Source organism: Erinaceus europaeus, chromosome 7, assembly GCF_950295315.1.
Source record: "Erinaceus europaeus chromosome 7, mEriEur2.1, whole genome shotgun sequence".
Taxonomy (NCBI): domain Eukaryota; kingdom Metazoa; phylum Chordata; class Mammalia; order Eulipotyphla; family Erinaceidae; genus Erinaceus; species Erinaceus europaeus.
This window is the reverse complement of record NC_080168.1, coordinates 51,736,738-51,759,077: the sequence shown is the minus strand read 5'-3', so window position 1 is coordinate 51,759,077 and position 22,340 is coordinate 51,736,738.

The following is a 22,340-nucleotide window of genomic DNA, read 5'->3' as shown; positions in this document are numbered from 1 at the left end:
TTCTTTGCATTATGTTTTACTTTTTGACATGCCTGTGGATCCAGTCTTATAGTTCCTACAATCAAGATAATGAACATATTTATCAATCTTCAAAATTTCCTGATGTCCCTTTATAGTCTTTCCTTTTTCTGCCTCTCCCTGTTGAGATCATCTTACTATTTTACTTTTAATCTGATAAATTTTGCTTTCAGTCCTCTAGTCCTTCCTCAGGGTTCTTAGATGTTGGTGAATTTACCACCCAGTCCTGCACCTTCAACATAAAGCTGAATACTTGAGAGGCCCCCCAGTGTATGAATGACTACAGGCATCAAACAGGACAGTAGACTGAGGCTGTTGCAGAAGATTGGACCATATATAAAAGCCTTAAAGATGGTGGCAAATAATGAGAAATTGGTTGAAGCAGGGAAATGAATACACATTGAGCAAAATGCTGACTGTAAGAATGCCATATAAGTCTTCTTTCAGTCAATTCAATAATGACTTTGCCTCCAAATTCACTTTAGGTAATTGGCTAACTAGGTGTCTCCCTTTAATCATACTTCCTTCTCATGAAACTCAGAAGGACTGTTTCCAACCTTTTAAACATCACTGAGCTATTTCCTAGGAGGAAGACAAGTGTTAGGGGTTCAGAGGTCCCTGATTCACTTAGGATCAAAGCTCTTTTAAGAACTCTAGGATCCTGTAAAACTGATTGTAACCCTTCATGTCCATGTCACAAACCTCCCTCTTCTTGCTTTGACTTCCCTAGTGAATCTTGATGAGGATTATATATTTTAAATAGATTTTTATTGTCACCAGGGTTATCACTGGGACTTGGTGCCTACATGAAAAATCCTCCTGGTGGCCCTCTCCTCTCCTCTCCTCTCCTCTCCTCTGCTCTCCTCTCTCCTCTCTTCTCCTCTCCTCTTATCTCTCTTCTTTCCCTTCCCCTTCCCTCTTGTCTCCTCTCCCCACCTTTTCCCTCTTTCCTCCCCTCCTCTCTCCTCCCCTCCCCTCCTCTCATTGGTAAGTGAACTTTCCCTTTCTTTCTAACATTTATTTATTCCCTTTTGTTGCCCTTGTTTTTTATTGTTGTAGTTATTGTTGTTGTTATTGATGTCATCGTTGTTGGATAGGACAGAGAGAAATAGAGAGAGGAGGGGAAGACAGAGGGGGGAGAGAAAAATAGACACCTGCAAAACTGCTTCACCACTTGTGAAGCGATTCCTCTGCAGTTGGGGAGTCAGGGGCTCTAACCAGGATCCTTACCACCGGTCCTTGCGCTTTGCGCCTCCACTGCGCTACTGCCCAACTCCCATCTTTTTATTTTATTTTATTGAGGGGGCTGATGGCTTACAGTGCACTCACTGACACATGGGTGCAATTTTTTATGACTGGGACCCTAAAGTTCTCCTCTGCCATTCCCTTCCCCTCCTTCCCCAGAGCCCCTTGGCTTTGATGCAATACACCATGACCAGTCTACGTTTCACTTTGTGTTCTCTTTCACTATTCCTATATATTAAGTTCCTAGTGGCTATTTTTTTCTTTTTGATAGAGTCATAAATTGATAGGAAAGGGTAAGATAAAGAGTGAGAAAGAGAGACACCTACAGCACTTTTCACCAACTCTGAATCTTTCCCTTTGTAAGTGGGGACTGGGAGTTTAAACTAGGTATTATTGTTATTATTACTATTATTATTATTATTATTATTTTACTGGACTACTAGAACTTTGTTATCTTGATGGAGCAGGCTTTTGAGGGTAGGCTCTTGGCAGGAGAAAGGAGAAAGAAAGACTGATAAGCAATGCCATAGTCTTTGGTGGGTGATACAGATAGAATGTAGAAGGTTGGGCAGTTAGCCATGCTGTGGAGGCCCAACAAGAAGTAACAAGTGGGACACTGCCAACAAGTGGGGCCCCAGAGGGTAATCTGAGAGTATTACAAACCCAAACAGGCAGTCAGCAACTTAGATCAGGGTTTGCTGACAACACAGAGGAAATAAAGATGAATCACTCTCCTGGGCACCATATCCTCTCTCCCAGGTGTCCTGCCTGTCATTAGCTCTTTAGGCCCAGAGTTTTGGAACACAGGATCACTGGCAGTTGGAGTCTAAATTATTCATACATTCGTTGACTCAGTAGCTTGTAGAAATTGCAATTCCAATCTTTGTAGTCTTTAGAAGAAATCTGCATTTGAACTGGGCAATCCTCAAATATTTAAGGTTAAAACTAGGAACCTTCAGTGAAAGGAATTTAAGGAGAGGACAATAGGAGTCTTCTTCCTGATGTACTATTAAATGTAGACCATTATAATCAGGGATAAACAATGAGGCAAGAAATAGATGTATAAACAGATTGTCTTTTCTTGAGTAACCATTGCTTCTTCTAGAGTCAGCATTTGATTATTTTTAGGGTTATGTATAATGGCCTGTGCATATTGCTTTCACTGCATTTCCACATTGTCTAATAATGCATCTGTCCCCCACACCAGACTAAAGCCTTTTATGGGTAAGAATTGAGTTTTATTAATCTCTCTATAGGACTAGATGCAATGATGAATGATAAAAAGGTTCATTCTTTTCTTTTTTTTCTCAGCCAGGCATGTGTTATTTCAAAAGTCCTTTGAGTTAGAAATGCCTTCACAGCAAACATCATATTTTTCTTTCCTTTTTTTTCTTTTATTTATTATTTTATTATTTTTTATTTAAGAAAGGATATTAATTAACAAAAAAAATTGTAGGAGGGGTACAATTCCACACAATTCCCACCACCCAATCTCCATTTTCCACCCCCTCCCCTGATAGCTTTCCCATTCTCTATCCCTCTGGGAGCATGGACCCAAGGTCATTGTGGGTTGCAGAAGGTAGAAGGTCTGGCTTCTGTAATTGCTTCCCCGCTGAACATGGGAATTGACTGGTCGGTCCCTACTCCCAGTCTGCCTCTCTCTTTCCCTAGTAGGGTGGGTCTCTGGGGAAGCGGAGCTCCAGGACATATTGGTGGGGTCTTCAGTCTAGGGAAGCCTGGCCGGCATATTTTTCTTTTCTACTCAAAGTAGGAAGCAACTCAGAACAATACCTAACAGGCGTTTAGTGAATGCTGATGATGTTAATGATGACAGCTAGTTTCTGTGGCAACTTGCACTTACACTTACAGTGTTTCTCAGACCATGTAAAATTCTTCCCACATTGTGAGAAAATATTTTGCATTAAAGTATATCTATCTATCTATCTATCTATCTATCTATCTATCTATCTTAATTTCTTTCTGTTTGTACTAAGTAAGTGAGCTAGTAATCTACACACTGTGAAGATTAGTGAGGTCAAATTTGGGAGTGGCATTGGGTTTGGAGAAGGAGAAATTCAGAAGTGTGGGTTACTAAAAATATGTACATGGCAAACTTAGTTCAACACATATTTTTTTCCCCCTCTGCATTTCTAAACTCTTGATCTCTATCAACTTGACTAAACCTAATTATCTTTGAAACTTGAAACTACATCAAATTCTGTATAGAGCATACTGAAAATTTTGAAAGGGTGAACCAGAGGATTGCTCTAGAATATGTGGTGTAAAGGATCAAATTCAGGACCTCATGCTTATATCTGCTGGTTCATCTTATACCTCATGAGAACGTTCAAGATAAAATACTTAACTGGTGTCCACCACTGTAGCTATACTGGTTATTAAATACTGAAATACTTTAAATATTTTTGGCTGGTCATTCTCAGTTCTCTCCCATAGTTTTTCATTTATCTTCTCTAGGGATGGTCACAGTTAATACCTTTTTTTTCTTTTTCTTTTTCTATACTGGCTTATGGTGGCTTAGGGGACAGAACCTGGGAATTTTTAAAACAAATTTTATTTATAAAAAATAAACATTGCCAACAAGCATAGGATAAGAGGGGTACAACTCCACACAATTCCCACCACCAGAACTACATATTCCATCCCCTCTCCTGATAGCTTTCCTATTTTTTATCCCTCTGGGAGTATGGACCCAGGATCATTATGGGACGTAGAAGGTGGGAGGTTTGGCTTCTGTAATTGCTTCCCCACTGAACATGGGTGTTGGCAGGTTGATCCATATTCCCAGCCTGTCTCTCTCTTTTCCTAGTGGGGTGGGGCTCTGTGGAAGTGGGGCTCCAGGACACATTGGTGGGGTCGTCTGCCCAGGGAAGTCTGGTTGGCATCATGCTAGCATATGGAACCTGGTGGCTGAAAAAAGAGTTAGCATATAAAGACAAACAAATTGTTGACTATTCATGAACCTAAAGGCTGGAATAGTGCAGATGAAGAATTTGGGGGTCTCTGTTTTGTAGATAGTTAGTAGACTTATTTTAGTTATAGCCCCAAGGGCCCATGACTATACTAGTATTTTTTTTTTATCTGAGCCTGAAATCTGATATGCAGGTGGACCCAAGTTGTTGTCTGGGGAGATGTTGTCATGGCTGGAGAAAAGGCTAGAAAGCTGTATCAGGGAAGAGAGTAGCTCCCAAATATGGGAAAGTTCTGGCACTCTGTGGAGGGGATCCAGCTAGGGGGCAAGTCTTTGATTCTCCCTCACCAGCTCTCAGGGACCACGTGATACAGAAAGAAGGACTCGGGGAGTATTCTGGTACAAACACTCATTTTATTTGGGGATGGGTACATGTTTATATAGAGAGTTAAAGAACATTTTTCAAATACATCAGAAATTACAGGTTTCTTAAAGTTCAGCTTGCCCCTATGGTAGGGGGCTGGTATGACAAGAATTGATATGATACATAAAGGTCAAGACAATTAGTCTTCATGATGCAGGCATTTTAATTATCCAAAGGCATTTGAGAGAAGTATAGGGGTTAAACCAGTAAGGTGAGGTAGAGCAAAGAAAAACAAAGCTTGATGCAAGTCATAGATATCAAAGAACACAAGGAAATGCAATTTTGGGGATTTTCACTGTCTGATGTTAGGGGTGTATGATAGTGTTCTCTTTTGTGATCAAAGGGTGAAGTGGATGTGTGAACTTTGAATGAACCCTAAAGCAGGCAGTCATTTAGCCTGCTAGCAGGGGAAACTAAGTGTGAGAGGCTTGTAGGCTTTCTGTGAACTTGAGAGACTAACAAGGAGAAACTGAGTCTGGGAAACTTTTCTCTCTTGGCTCTTCTCTAAGGAGAGAGACTAACAAGTGGGGGTGTTTTTCCAGACCTCCATCCAAGGATGGGAGAGCTTCCCTAAGCTTTACCAAGCTTTCATGTAGTCCCACAGGAAAGGTGTATAAATATTGACTATAAAACCAATCGATTTGATGTGATCTGGGACCCATATTCAGCTTAGGAGCCTATGTGACCTCTGCATCCCTGTAGATCTGAGCTCACATTCTGTGGTCATGAGTAGGAACCTCACAAGCTACCCCAATTTCAGAACCTGGGACTTTGGAGCCTCAGGCATGGGAATCTCTTTGCATAAACTTTATGCTATCTACTCTGCCCCAGTTAATACATTATATGACCCCTCCCCAAATACATGCTAGAATTATTCAAACAAACATGGAGATATGTGTTATTTTTCTTCCCTACAAATTATTACACATTATATAAGCTGTTATTTATTTCACCATTTTTTTTTTTACTTAACAATATAGCTATGATCTTTTTGTATCAACTTATCAAAAGCTGCCTCATTTGAATCTTGCCCATACCTTAATCTTCTTATACAGGAATTGATCTGTTTGGATATTTGGCAAAATTCTACCCTAGACAATATCAGTAAGTCAAATTGAATAAAGACAAACTGTTCTTTGCTGTCAATGTTATCCTTTCCCACAAAATGAGACTTTTAGTGATTGAAATATAAAAATATAACATCTTCTAAAGTTGAAAATGAGATAATAGGATTCACTACATTAAACAGACAAATAATTCTCAGAAAACAATTAGAAATGCTAGAAAAAGTCTCAATTCTTAAAAGTTAATATGGAGGGCCAAGCTGTGGCACAATCAGTTGAGCACACATGGTATAATGCACAAGGACCCAGGATCAAGCCCAAGATCCTATCTGTGGCAGGGAGGTTTGTGCTACAGGAGCAGTGAAGCAGTGCTGCAGGTATCTCTCTTTCTCTCCTTTTCTCTACCTTTCCCTCTCCTCTCAGTTTTTCTCTGTCTCTGTTTGAAAAATGAGTAAATAAAATATAAAAAATAAAAATAAAAAGCATGTTATTATGACCTCCCCTGTGTTCCTGGAACCTCACTGCTCCAGAGCCCTGTCCCACTAGGGAAAGATAGAAACAGGCTGGGGGATGGATCCACCCACCAATGCCTATGTTCAGCTGAGAAATAATTATAGAAGTAGACGGTCTATCTTTTGCACCCCTCAAAGAATTTTGGTCCATACTTCCAGAGGGATAAAGAATAGGGAAACTTCCAGTGGAGATGGGATATGGAACTCTGGTGGTGGGAATTGTACCCATTATTTTAAAGTCTTGTCAATCATTATTAAATCATCAATAAAAATATGTTATTAAAAATAAAGAGTTGGGGCTGGGTGGTGGCGCACCTGGTTGAGCACACATGTTACAATAAAGAGCTAACATTGCCAGTAAGAAATTATGAGACCAATGGACCAGAGAGACATCTTAGAGGTAGAATGCTTGCCTTTCTTATATGAGACCTTGACTTCAATCCTTGGCATAACATAACAGCAACAAATTGACTCCCAGATTTTTGATCTCTCCATCTCTCTCTCTCTCTCTAGTAAAAAAGGGAGATATTGCTATAGGCAACTATTATGTTTACAAAGAGATTAAAAATATCTGTAGGGAACAGGGAGTTCAGCAGATATGAAAAAAATTCAACAAAGCTAAAAATAAAAATACAGTGGTAATGAGAAGTTCAGTAGATATGGCTAACAGTGGGTTAACTACAACTATTGAGAATTAATGAAATGAACATAGAAGGATTTTGTATGAAATCTTTTGTGACAATCTGCATGACTTTAAGTCTTGGTCTATCACTAATACATATTTTAATATTCATATTTGAAACATTAAAGAACAAAGAAAAGAACTACCTCATTTAACAGAGAGTATGTATCAATAAGCTTTTTGTAGGTAATAACTAATCACAAAATATCTGCATCATAGGGCAGTAAGTATCACTTTTTCTCTCATGGACCTCATTATATCTGTATTTCAGTCTATGCTTGAAACTGCAGGTCTGCAGATCAACTGATAGAGTGCTGTTCCATAGGGAGTGGCAGTGGGTAACCAGGCTGTGTGACTTATGTTGATGAGCAGTGCCCAAAGAAGAAAGCCTAGTCATTTAAGTTCATTCCACATCTCATCTGCTAACATCTTATTGGCCAAAACTATTTACAGGGTCAAGCTCATAGCCAAGAATTGAGAAAGTATCTGTGACACCATGGATGAAGTTGGAAGGGGGGTAATACTAAGTGAAATACTACACAGAGAAACAATGGATGATCTCATTCATACATGAAATTTAGAGAAATAGTAAAACAAAAGAGCAGACAAGACTAAGCCTTTGAGTTGGACTACAGAAGTGAGGCTGCTAGAGGGGAAGGGCATAAAGGGCACAGGGAGGGGAGGGAGAACCAACAGATTGTAGGGGAGGGATTTCAGCACTGTGTTGATAGGTGGCAACTTCCTTTCAAAGAGGTATGAAAAAGCACCCCTGAAGCACATACAATAGTGTAGACAGTATTGCCTCAATAAGAAATCATGAGGAAGTATACCCATCTTGAGGCCATAGCAAGGTCATGAATATTGGTATAATATTACTACAGAGAACAGAATTGGGAGACTGGGTGGTGGTGCACCAGATTGAGTGCACACATTACAATATACAAGGACCTGTGTTCAAACCCTCAGTCCCCACCTGTAGGGGGGAATCTTCACAAGTAGTGAAACAGTGGCAGATGTCTCTCCCCCTTCTCTATCTCCCTCCATCCCTCTAAATTTCTTCCTGTCTCTATCCAAAATATATGTATATTCTTTAAAAAAGAAAAGAGTTGAGACCAACAGCTCAATCTACTATAAATTCTATTTTAGCTTCACCAACTCCATTGATGGAACACTTAATACGATTTTACCTTTCACTCTTTTTTTTTTTGCCTCCAGGGTTTTTATTGCTGGGGCTCGGTGCCTGCACCATGAATCTACTGCTCCTGGCAGCTACTCTCCCTCCTCCATTTTATTACCTTTGTTGCCTTTGTTGTTGCTGTTATTTGGTTATTGTTGTTGTTGTTGGATAGGACAGAGAGAAAAGGAGAGAGGAGGGGAAGACAGAGAGGGGGAGAGAAAAAAGAATAGACACCTGCAGACCTGCTTCACTGCTTGTGAGGTGACCCCCCCTTTAGGTAGGGAGCCAGGGGCTCCAACTGGGATCCTTACGCCAGTCCTTGTGCTTTGCACCATGTTTGCTTAACCTGCTGTGCTACCACCTGGCCCCCTATATTTCACTTTTAACAGATTTTAAGTTAACCTCAACTCAAATTTTCATTCCACCAAGATCAACACTGAGATTTTATTCTACCCTCAGTATGGTGCCCAGGCAGCCAAATAAAATTCAGGTCAAATTTCAGAGAAACATCTCTGACTTTCTGTTACTGGGTTGTTGGAAAAGTCATGACACATTTTTTCATAGAAAAATATGTTACGACTTTTCCAACAACCCACTATTTCTCTCTATAGCTATCAAGGAAGTAGGGCTCAGAGGACATGACTTCCCCTTCCCCCCTTTATTGGTGGGTTAAAGGTTTACAGTACGGTTGTTGACACAGTTTCATCTCCCTGTGGTGTCTGCAGAGCCCTCTCACCTCCAACTTAAGCCCTTTTTCAGCATTATGCAAGCAACAAGACATCAAGACCCTTTTCACTCCCTCTTATCCCCTCCTTCCCCAGAGTCTTTTGATTTGGTGAAGTATACTCCATTCAGTCCAAGTTTTGCTTTGTATTCTCCATTTCTGTCCTAGTTTCTTAAGTTCCTCCTGAAAGTAAGATTATTGGTATTGAAACATATATATATATATATATATATATATATATATATATATATATATATATTTTATAAAGAATAGGAAAGCTATCAGGGGAGGGAATGGGATACAGAGATCTGGTGGTGGGAATTGTGTGGAGTTGTACCCCTCTTATTCTATGGTTTTGTTAATGTCTCCTTTTAAAAAAATAAAAAAATTAAAAAAAAGAAACATGATCTTTTAAGGGCCTGTGGTCTACTATCTCCACATCACAGGAATTTTTGGAAAGGTTTGAATCTTGTACCTTAAATTCATTGCCCAATAGTCATCACTTTTCCCACAAATTGCTTAATATAAGTTATTGAAAATGGAATCTTTTTTTTTTTTTTTTTGCTTCCAGGGTTATCGCTGGGACTCAGTGCCTGCACTATGAATCCACTGCTCTTGGAGGCTATTTTTTCCCATTTGTTGCCCTTGTTTATCGTCGTCATTGTTATTATTGTTATTATTGCTGTCATTGTTGTTGAATAGGATAGAGAGATGGAGAGAAGAGGGGAAGACAGACAGGGGGAGAGAAAGATAGACACCTATAGACCTGATTCACCGCTTGTGAAGTGACTCCCCTGCAGGTGGGGAACCTGGGGCTCTAACCGGGATCCATTTTCTGGTCCTTGCACTTTGCACCATGTGCTCTTAACCCACTGCACCAGCGCCCATCCCCCTTGAAAATGGAATCTTTTTTTTTTTGCCTCCAGGGTTATCGCCGGGGCTTGGTGCCAGTACTATGAATCCATTGCTCCTGGAGGCTATTTTCCCCATTTTGTTGCCCTTGTTGTGGTTGTTGTTTTTGTTATAACTGTTGTTGTTGGACAAGACAGAGAGAAATCGAGAGAGAAGATAGGAAGATAGAGAGGAGTAGACACCTGCAAACTTGCTTCACCACTTGTGAAGCTATCCCCTTGCAGGTGGGGAGCTAGGGGCTAGAACCTGGATCCTTACGCTAGTCCTTGTGCTTTGTGCCATGTGCGCTTAACCTGCTGCACTACCGCCCAGCCCCTGAAGATGGAATCTTTTGATGGGGTGGGTGTTGGTGTACCTGGTTGAGTGCAACTGTTAAAATGTGCAAGGACCTGGATTCAAGCCCCGGGTCACCACTTGCAGGGAGAAAGCTTTGCGAATAGTGAAGCAGGGCTTCAGGTGTCTCTCTGTCTCTCTTCGTCTCTGTCATCCCTTCCCTCTTGATTTCTGGCTGTCTCTATCCAATAAATGAATAAAGATAAAAAAATGGCATCTTTTGGAATGTGTTTTGCAGAAAAGGAAATACCTCTATATGGTTGCTCTCTTGTTTTTCTTTATTGCAAATATGTTACGTAGTTTTACTGCTATAAAAGTATTCAGAAAGAATTGTAGTAAAAGAAAACAAGTTAAACGTTTGCTCTGGATGTGTACGTATCTGTGTATGAGAAGAATATTGCTATATAGTTTATGCTTATCATGTGTTTCCAAGACTTTACAGTCTTCATAAAAAAGAAATCTGGAGGCAGTATCTAAAGAAATTGACTGAAGTATTTCTTCATAGTAACAAACATAATTTTGGACTTCTTCAAGTGTATAGCTATTGTCCTAGAATTCCGCAGGTGATTCTTCTATAACAGGTTAGAGCCATCTATAAGAAGTAACATTTAGACTTCCTGTTCCAGAGGCAGAGCTATGAGCAGCAGATCGCTTTCTCTCCTCTCCTCTCCTCCTCTCCTCTCCTCTCCTCTCCTCTCCTCTCCTCTCCTCTCCTCTCCTCTCCTCTCCTGGATCAACTAGGAATACCAAAGGAGACCACCCGGACAGAAACAAGACAGGACTAGAATGACCACAGGAACCCAGTAAATCACCCGTGAGTACAAACGCATGGCTGGTGACAGAGAGGAGAGAGGGGCCTAAGGAGAGATTAAGTGACTGCTAACAGTTCAACAGTTTATCAGTGGAGACACCACCTCCAGTCTGCTCCACAACAAGGGGACAGCTGAAGGGAGGAAAGGACTCCCCAGAGACTCACCAAGTGCAACTCTGAGTCTCCATTGCTACTACCCTCAGAATCTGGAGCAGCAACAGGGAGGGACACCAGGGGACAGAGATCTAACCGGGAAACTCACGAGAAGACCTATACCACCGTAGCATAGCTGAGGGGCTGTGAAAGTCTCTTTGCATAACCACTGGATTATCTCTGCCACACCCTGCTTTATCTCTTGGTCAGGAGTCAGTGATTAAGCTAAGAAGCCTATTGATAGTTTAAAAGCCCTCAGGCTCCCATAGCCTACAGGGAAGAAAAAAAAAGAGGCTTTTACACCACTGAGCTCCAACTCAGGGATTGAAAAAACTGTTAACTTCCACCATGGTAAACCCTTTAATTAAATTACTTGGACACAAGTCAATCCAGGCAATAGTGATCAATAATTTGAAAAGTACTGATAAAGGGAACTCATAACATAATATATAAAATGGTTAAAACAACAAGAAAAAATATTGGAGACTCGAACCAGGACAAGAGTCCAGCTAAAAGTCCTCAGGAGGGTGAAACACAAAACAAGTTCAACATCCAAACATTAGCTAAGGAAATAATAACAGGAGTGAGTAAAGAATTTGAAAAAATTGTAATCAGAAATGCAGGAACAACAAATGAGAATATGGAAGAAAATTCTAATTATCTCATGGTTATTAGAGAGCTGAAAGCTGAAATCGCTGAGCTAAGAAGGCAACTAGCTGAACAAGCTAAAACAGTATCAGAGCAGGGCAACAAAATAGATGAACTCCAGAAAGCAGTAGAGGGCAGAGAGAATAGAATCTATGAGGCTGAAGACAGAATTAGCAAGATTGAGGATGAATTAGAGACAACTAAAAAGGAAGTAAGAGATCTCAAAAAGAGATTAAGAGATGCTGAAAACAAGAACAGAGTTCTATGGGATGACTTCAAAAGAAACAATATACGCATTATTGGCATACCAGAGGAAGAAAGAGAAGGAGAGGAAGAAAGCATTCTCCAGGCCATAATAGCTGAAAATTTCTCTAGTCTAGACAACACCAAAGACATAAAGATTCAAGAAGCCCAGAGGGTCCCAAACAGAATTAACCCAGACCTAAAGACACCAAGACATGTCATACTTAGAATGGAAAGGAATAAGGATAAAGAAAGGATCCTGAAGGCTGCAAGAGAAAAACAAAGAGTCACCTACAAAGGAAAACCCATAAGATTAGCAGCAGACTTCTCCATACAAACACTACAGGCCAGAAGAGAATGGCAAGATATCTATCAAGTGCTCAATGAGAAAGGCTTTCAGCCAAGAATACTATATCCTACTAGACTGTCATTCAGACTAGATGGAAGCATCAAAACCTTCTCAGACAAGCAACAGTTGAAGGAAGCAACCATCACCAAGCCTGCCCTGAAAGAAGTTCTGAAAGGTCTCCTATAAACAACCAGACCACCACAAATAGGACATATATCAAAACACTCTAAAACTCTTCAAGAATGGCTTAAAATATCTTCAATCTTTGATATCAATAAATGTCAATGGCCTGAATTCACCTATTAAAAGACACAGAGTAGGAAGATGGATCAGAAAACACAACCCAACAATATGTTGTCTACAGGAAACTCACCTAACTCAACAAGACAAACACAGACTTAAAGTGAAAGGATAGAAAACTATCATACAAGCCAATGGCCCACAAAAAAGGGCAGGAACAGCTATTCTCATATCTGACATGATATACTTTAAAATAGATAAGATTAAAAAAGATAGGAATGGACACTACTTAATGCTCAGAGGATCAGTCAATCAAGAGGACTTAACAATTATTAACATCTATGCACCCAATGAGAAGCCATCTAAATACATCAAACTTCTACTGAAAGAGCTACAGCAATATATTAACAGTAACACAATCATAGTAGGGGACTTCAACACCCCACTATCTCAACTTGACAGATCATCCAGGAAGAAAATCAATAAAAACATAAGGGAGCTAAATGAAGAGATAGATAAACTAGAACTATTGGACATTTTCAGAGTCATTCATCCCAAGAAACTGGAATACACATTTTATTCAAATCCACATGGATCATTCTCAAGGATAGACCATATGTTAGGCCACAAAGACAGCATCAGCCAATTCAAGAGCACTGAAATCATCCCAAGCATCTTCTCAGACCACAGTGGAATTAAACTAACACTTAAAAATCAACAAAAGATTAGTAACAGTCTCAAAATGTGGAAGCTCAACAGTACACTTCTTAACAAATTCTGGGTCAAAGAGGAAATCAAGGAAGAAATCAAAATGTTTCGAGAGTTCAATGAAAATGAAGACACAAGCTATCAAAATATTTGGGACACAGCTAAAGCAGTCCTAAGAGGGAAGTTCATAGCTATACAAGCACACATTAGGAAACTAGAAAAGGCACAAATAAACAGCCTGATTGCACATCTTAAAGACCTAGAAGAAGAACAACAAAGGAACCCTAAAGCAACCAGAAGGACAGAAATCACTAAAGTTAGGGCAGAAATAAATAACATTGAGAATAGGAAAACCATACAAAAGATCAATGAAAGTAAATGTTGGTTCTTCGAAAGAGTGAACAAAATCGACAAACCTTTAGCCAGACTAACAAAACAAAAAAGGGAGAAGACCCAAATAAATTGGATAGTAAATGAAAGAGGAGATATCACAACAGACATTGCAGAAATTCAACATATCATGCGAGGCTTCTATGAACAACTATATGCCACCAAGCTAGAGAACCTGGAAGAAATGAATGATTTCCTAGATACCTACCAACTTCCAAAACTAAGTAAAGAGGAAGTGGATAACATGAACAGGTCCATCACAGCTAATGAAATTGAAACAGTTATCAAAAATCTTCCCAAAAATAAAAGTTCTGGACCAGATGGTTTTACAAATGAATTCTACAAAACTTTCAAAGAAGAACTAATACCTCTACTTTTAAAAGTCTTCCAGAAGATTGAAGACACTGGAATACTCCCTGCCAGCTTCTATGAAGCCAACATCACCCTGATACCAAAAGCAGACCAGACAGGGACACAACCAAAAAAGAAAACTACAGACCAATATCTCTGATGAACATAGATGCGAAAATATTGAACAAAATTCTAGCCAACCGGATACAGCAGTATATCAAAAAGATTGTTCATCATGACCAAGTGGGGTTTATCCCAGGCATGCAAGGTTGGTTTAATATACGTAAGTCAATCAATGTGATCCACCACATCAACAAAAGCAAGACTAAAAACCACATGGTCATATCAATAGATGCAGAGAAAACCTTTGACAAAATACAACATCCCTTTATGATCAAAACACTACAAAAAATGGGAATAGATGGAAAATTCCTGAAGATAGTGGAGTCTATATATAGCAAACCTACAGCCAACATCATACTCAATGGTGAAAAACTGGAAGCATTTCCACTCAGATCAGGTACTAGACAGGGCTGCCCACTATCACCATTACTATTCAACATAATGTTGGAAGTTCTTGCCATAGCAATCAGGCAGGAGCAAGGAATTAAAGGCATACAGATTGGAAGAGAAGAAGTCAAACTCTCCTTATTTGCAGATGACATGATAGTATACATGGAAAAACCTAAGGAATCCAGCAAGAAGCTTTTGGAAATCATCAGGCAATACAGTAAGGTGTCAGGCTATAAAATTAACATTCAAAAGTCAGTGGCATTCCTCTATGTAAACACTAAGTTAGAAGAAATTGAAATCCAGAAATCAGTTCCTTATTTTATAGCAACAAAAACTATAAAATATCTAGGAGTAAACCTAACCAAAGAAGTGAAAGACTTGTATACTGAAAATTATGAGTCACTACTCAAAGAAATTGAAAAAGACACAAAGAAGTGGAAAGATATTCCATTTTCATGGGTTGGTAGAATTAACATCATCAAAATGAATATATTACCCAGAGCCATCTACAAATTTAATGCTATCCCCATCAAGATCCCAAGCACATTTTTTTAGGAGTATAGAAAAAATGCTACAAATGTTTATCTCGAACCAGAAAAGACCTAGAATTGCCAAAACAATCTTGAGAAAAAAGAACAGAACTGGAGGCATCACACTCCCAGATTTCAAACTGTATTATTGGGCCATTGTCATCAAAACTGCTTGGTACTGGAACATGAACAGACACACTGACCAGTGGAATAGAATTGAGAGCCCAGAAATGAGGCCCCACACGTATGGACATCTAATCTTTGACAAAGGGGCCCAGACTATTACATGGGGAAAGCAGAGTCTCTTCAACAAATGTTATTGGAAACAATGGGTTGAAACATGCAGAAGAATGAAACTGAATCACTGTATTTCACCAAATACAAAAGTAAATTCCAAGTGGATCAAGGACTTGGATGTTAGACCAGAAACTATCAAATACTTAGAGGAAAATATTGGAAGAACTTTTTTCCGCATAAATTTTAAAGACATTTTCAATGAAACGAATCCAATTACAAGGAAGACTAAGGCAAGTATAAACCTATGGGACTACATCAAATTAAAAAGCTTCTTCACAGCAAAAGAAACCACTATAGAAACCAAGAGACCCCTCACAGAATGGGAGAAGATCTTTACATGCCATACATCAGATAAGAGTTTAATAACCAACATATATAAAGAGCTTGCCAGACTCAACAACAAGACAACAAATAACCCCATCCAAAAATGGGGGGAGGACTTGGACAGAATATTCACCACAGAAGAGATCCAAAAGGCCGAGAAACACATGAAAAAATGCTCCAAGTCTCTGTCAGAGAAATGCAAATCAAGATAACAATGAGATATCACTTCACTCCTGTGAGAATGTCATACATCAGAAAAGGTAACAGCAGCAAATGCTGGAGAGGTTGTGGGGTCAAAGGAACCCTCCTACACTGCTGGTGGGAATGTAAATTGGTCCAACCTCTGTGGAGAACAGTCTGGAGAACTCTCAGAAGGCTAGAAATGGACCTACCCTATGACCCTGCAATTCCTCTCTTGGGGATATATCCTAAGGAACCCAACACATCCATCCAAAAAGATCTGTGTACACATATGTTCTTGGCAGCACAATTTGTAATAGCCAAAACCTGGAAGCAACCCAGGTGTCCAACAACAGATGAGTGGCTGAGCAAGTTGTGGTATATATACACAATGGAATACTACTCAGCTGTAAAAAATGGTGACTTCACTGTTTTCAGCCGATCTTGGATGGACCTTGAAAATATCATGTTGAGTGAAATAAGTCAGAAACAGAAGGATGAATATGGGATGATCTCACTCTCAGGCAGAAGTTGAAAAACAAGATTAGAAAAGAAAACACAAGTTGAACCTGAAATGAAATTGGAGCATTACACCAAAGTAAAAGACTCTGGGGTGGGTGGGTGGGTGGGGAGAATACAGGTCCATGAAAGATGATGAATGACATAGTGGGGGTTGTATTGTTAAATGGGAATCTGGGGAATGTTATGCATGTACAAACTATTGTATTTACTGTTGAATGTAAAACATTAATTCCCCAATAAAGAAATAAATTATTAAAAAAAAATAAGAAGTAACATTTAGGCACAGAAATAGCATACTGATTAGGAAAAAGGCTTTCATGCCTGAGGCTCAACCAGGTTCAACCCCTCACATCGCTATAAGCCAGAGCTGAGCAGTGCTCTGGCAAAAAAAAAAAAAAAGTAGTAATAGTTACTCATTGACTTATTCTTTTACTGATTCTGACTTGAGCACCTAAGTAAGTCCCAAGCCCTGGAGATGCAAAGGTTAAAAAAATGAGCTGTCCTTTTTCCTAAGGAACACCTGGGCAAATGAAGGGGGCTGTGACTGAACAAACAAGCTGAGACTAATCCCACAGAATCTGGATGCATGAAAAGAAGCTGGTGCAAGATGTAAAGTTGACACAAAGCAGGGAGTGTCATAGCAGTTGGGGAAAGATTTTTACACAAGACAAGATATTTTATGAGTGTTTTGAAAGATAAGTAAAAATTTACTAGCAGGATAGTGGAAGAGGGGCACTAAGGATAGAAGCATGATCACAATAGAGGCATGAAGTAGTAAGTGGCATGCTGGGGAAGTAGAAGTGGGTTGGCCAGAGATTAAGATACTAGGAGGGTGATTGGGGTTAACATAAGAATAAAAATGTAGGCATGGGGGCTGAGTGGTAGCTTGCCTGTCAGAACTTGTGCCTTGCTAAGCACACAGTCCAGGTTGGATTCCTGACACCAAGTGGGAGTGCCACAGCACTTGGAGAAGTTTCAGAGCTGCGGGGTTTCTCCTTCTCTCTGGCACTTTTTTTTTTAATTTATTTTTTATTTAAGAAAGGATTAATTAACAAAACCATAGGGTAGGAGGGGTACAATTCCACAAAATTCCCACCACCCAACCTCCATTTCCCACCCCCTCCCCTGATAGCTTTCCCATTCTCTATCCCTCTGGGAGCATGGACCCAGGGTCATTGAGGGTTGCAGAAAGTAGAAGGTCTGGCTTCTGTAATTGCTTCCCCACTGAACATGGGCGTTGACTGGTCGGTCCATACTCCCAGTCTGCCTCTCTCTTTCCCTAGTAGGGTGTGTCTCTGGGGAAGCGGAGCTCCAGGACACATTGGTGGGGTCTTCAGTCTAGGGAAGCCTGGCCGGCATCCTGATGACATCTAGAAACTGGTGACTGAAAAGAGAGTTAACATAGGAAGCCAAACAAATTGTTGAGCAATCATGGACCCAAAGTTTGGAATAGTGGAGAGGAAGTGTTAGGGGGGTACTCACTGCAAACTCTAGTGTACTTCTGCTTTCAGGTATATATTTTGCAGTAGTTTATGGATACGTGTGAACATATGCTCTCACAGAAAATGGTGTATATCTAGGTTTTGGGACTTTGTTAGAAAGTGAACCACCTGAGATGAAATTAGAGTATACTATGAAAGGAAAGGTCTCACCCGAGTAATGAAGTTGAAGGGTTGTCATTCCACACCTGAAGTCTCTGGACACAGTCTGAAGTGAAGCATGTTGAGGTGGTAATCGTTGTGTTGGTTAGGTTGTGATCGGCAGATGCAGTATTATTCGATATGGATTAGGAGAGGCATACGGGAAAGTGGGTCCTATCCAATTGTTCCAGGACTGGGGAAGTAGAGGCTCTATAGTGGAGATGTGAGGTTCCTGCTGTCTTAGGGTTCAAAAAGGCAAATCGATAGTTAATGTTATCATCACATTATTTCGTAATTGGGTTAACTTTGAAAAGTCCTTTCGTTAGGGTTTGCTGTACAGTATCTTGTATATAGCTGTGCTATTGGTTGCTTCTGATCTACTTGGTCTAGGCTTTTGAGAGAGTCTGCATATCAATTACACAGCCTATATATTGAAAAGATTCAGTTTGTGTTTTGAAAAACTTCGAGACATACAATTAATTTTCCCCCTCTCATATTAATTAACTAGTGATTTATATGAGTACATTTTACTAGGAGTGTACATAAACACCATTCCCACCACCAAAATACTGTGACCCATCCCTCCCACCCACTCCCACCCCCCACTGGCCCAGGAAGCTGCATGTCTACCCCTCACCACAGGGTTTTTACTTTGGTGCCCTACTTACAATTTGGTCAGGTCCTGCTTTTAGTTTCCCTTTCAGATCTTCTTACTCAACTTCTGTTGATGAGTGGGATCATCCCATACTCATCTTTATCTTTCTGACTTAGTTCACTTAACATAATTCCTTCTAGCTCTGTCCAAGATGGGTCAGAGAAGGTGGGTTCATTGTTCTTGATAGCTGCATAGTATCTCTGGCACTTTCTATATCTATCAGAAGTAAAAAGAATGAAACAGCTGGCTTGGGAGTGGTAAGACTGTGTACTTGTTCATGTATGAGGTGTTAGAACCACAGGGGAAGAAGAAAAGGCATTGATTCTATTTTAAGGCTCAGAGCAGGAGAGTGACATAACCTATCTGTATTTACTCTTTTTGTTTTGCTTGTCGTTTACTGAGACAATGTTGATTTACAAGACTGTATATAATTTAGTGGTACAATTTCATACTTCTTCAAAGCATGTGTTCCCCACACCATATTCTCTAGTAAAGTAGAATCTATTGGAGCCCCTCTTTCTGCTCAGCTCACTCTTCCTCCATTTGATAACATTAAATTGAGGTCAGAGTCTAAGAGTTTGTGTTTGTTTGGCTTTGTTTCTTTATGTCCCACATATGAGTGAGATTATCTGGTATTTGTCATCTCTTTTTGACTTAGTTTGTGTAGCATAACCCCCTAAATGGTAAGATTTCATTTTTTATTAAAGTTGGCAAGTATTCCATTGTGCATAGGTATCACATTTTTTAAAACTTCAGTTATTTATTTTTGAGGCAATATTGATTTATAATACTACATTTGTTTACAATTATTTCATATCTCTTCAAAATGTATGTTTCTGAATGTATGTTTCTCTTAGAGAGAAGGGAACCGTGCTGAGTGAGAGCAAGCCAGAAGGAGAAAGAGGAATAGTGGATGGTCTCCCCCAGAGGCAGAGTGGGGGACACCCCAGGGGTGACCCTCAGTGGACTGAGCTGTGTGAGGGCAGGGAAAAAAAATGTATGTTTCTACACAAGTGACTTTTAACTTTTATTTAAAACTCCTGCAAATCCCAAATGAGACAAATGAAATTAAAGGTAGCTTTTACAGTAAGCTATATTTACTGCTGCATATATAAATAAAAAAGAATATTGTTACACTGCTGGTAGGAATGCAAACTGGTACAAACCCTATAGAAAACAGTATGGAGAGTTCTTAAATAAAAATGGCAATACTTTATGGTCCAGCAATACTACTGCTAGGCATATTTCCAAAGGACATGCAAACATATGCATATGCAGATATGCACCCTGTTGGGAAATTGTGCAGATGTGGTTGTTAGGCAGGACCCACAAACCACCATATTTCCAAGTGAGTATTATTATTTGCATATCAATCTTCTGCCTTGTTTTAAAAATGACTCCTCCACCACCACATTATCCCCTCAGGGTATTGCCCGTTCCTGCCAGCAAAAACTACAGCAACCGCAACTAAGGAAGTTCCCAGAATGCCTTTTTCTTTTCTCCACCCTCTTCCCTAGCCAATTCTGTCCTGACTTGCCACTTCCATTTTCACCCTATAAAACCCGCTGCTGTTCCTGGTTTCACCCCCTTTTTTTCTCTTCTATGTCCCATCCTGGAGAAGACCTGGAGAAGGGCTGGCATGCATAGTGGGAGGTGACCATTTTGCTAGTTCCATGTGGCCTAAACCCTATGTGCTCACACCCGACTCTGGGATGTCTGCATGAATAAAGATTTGCATTCTTGCTCCACCATGAGTTCCTGGTCTCTCTCCCGCAACACAACTCCGACAGCACCCTTATGTTCATAGCAATCCTACATATTGTTTATCTACTCATCTGTTACTGGGCACTCATATTGTTTCCATATCTTGGCTATTGTAGATAGTACTACAATGAACTTAGGTGTGTATATATCTTTCCATGATTTTGTATTTTAAAAAGACCACTCTTTAAAAATATGGAGGATGGACAGGGCAGATGGAACATGAGGAATGTCAGAAGCTAAGATAAAAAACAATAGACTATTATTGGAGTAAGAAGCTTAAGGGGAATGTGGGCTTGGATGATTGAAATTGACATATATCGGACAAATCCCACATTTTGCTTCTGCCTTATAATCCTTTTGTAATTCTTGTTGACTTCAGCCACAGTATAGACTTGTCAATTGGGCATATCAAGCCCTCCCTTAAAGTGGTTACTCCTTCTTCTTTCTCCCATCTTCCCCAACTGCACCTTATGTTCATGTCTCTGCATGTTGCTAGTTAAGCTAGAATAACTTGTCCCTTTCTCTCCTGAGGAGCTTATGTTTATTTTTCAAGACCATATTCCAGGCCTCACCTTCAATGGGACATCACTTTGGTATCTCTTTCTCCCCCCTCTGGTGTGGGCAGAGGCCCATGTGCCCCAGGACACTTTGGATTTATTTTGCCCTTGAATTGAATTTTGCCCAGAAACTGTGCCCTTAAGTAGATAGCAGACCCTTTGAGGGCAGGAGTCATGTCTTTTATCTTGAGGCATCCAGTGTGAGACTAATTTAGTATAGATTGAGTAGGCTCTCAACTAATGCTTCTTAGAGATTGAGTGAATCCAAAAATGCCTGGGTCACTTTATGTTCACATTCTACCTCTACTAGGCCTGTTCAATTCCAGTTTGAGCCCGACTCCCCACCTGCAGGTGGGGTTATCGCTTTGCAAGTAGTGAAGCAGGCCTGCAAGTATCTTTCTCTCACTCTATCTTCCCCTCCTTTCTCAATTTCTCTATGTCTTATCCATCAACAATGGAAAACAGATGGCTTCACATCTTGCAAAGAGACACCCTCCCCCCTGCAGGTGGGGAGCCAGAGCTTGAATTGGGATCCTTATGTTGATCCTTGTGCTTCCCACTATGTGTGCTTAAGCTGGTGTGCTACCACTCAGCCCACAAAGATTCATGTTTTCACATCATCTCTCTCTCTCTCTCTCATGTTGTAACAGTGGATTCATAGTGCAGGCACTGAACCCAGCGATAACCCTGGAGGCAAAAACCAAAACAAAACATGAATTTGTGGGAAAGAATCAGAACATGTAACATTGCTGCTAGGTCTAAATCTTAGAGGAAGCATCTGCCTCAAGTCTTAGCAGATTTTCTTCCCTCCCCATAATCTGTTCTTTTCCCCAAAAGATATCTGAGTACTGAACCTTCAAGATAATTAATAACTCAAAGGTTGAGGGAAGAGAGTATTACACTTTTCCTTTTTAAAAATTTTTTTTATTAATTTTTAAAAACTTTATTGGCTAGAGACAGAAATTGAGAGAGGAGAGGGAGATAGAGAAGAAGACAGACACCTGCAGCCCTACTTTACTGGTCACAAAGCTTTCCTCCTACAGGTGGGGACTGGGGGCTCAAACCTGTGTCTTTGTACACTGTAATATGCCTAGATACCTTTAAATATGAGTAACTGTTAACAATTTATAATTACGGGCTATGGAAGAAATGGCAGATTTGGGGTCCTGAAAGTCAGAAGAGAAGAAGAACCAGGAATCAGAGCAGATGACAGAGCATTTAGGAAAGTAGTTGGTTTAGATGAATCTAAAAGCAAGAAGAAAAAAAAAACAACAAAAAACCACAATGATCCCCTCCCACCCCCTACTCCCAAAAGCAATCTAAGGTGTGGAGTTGTCCTTATTTGATCTCCTTATTGCTTTAGGTGATGGTTCTAAATGTGTGCTCATGATTCTTTGGAAGTCTTTGGAAGGGTTATAACTTGAGATTAAAATCCAAGCATAAAC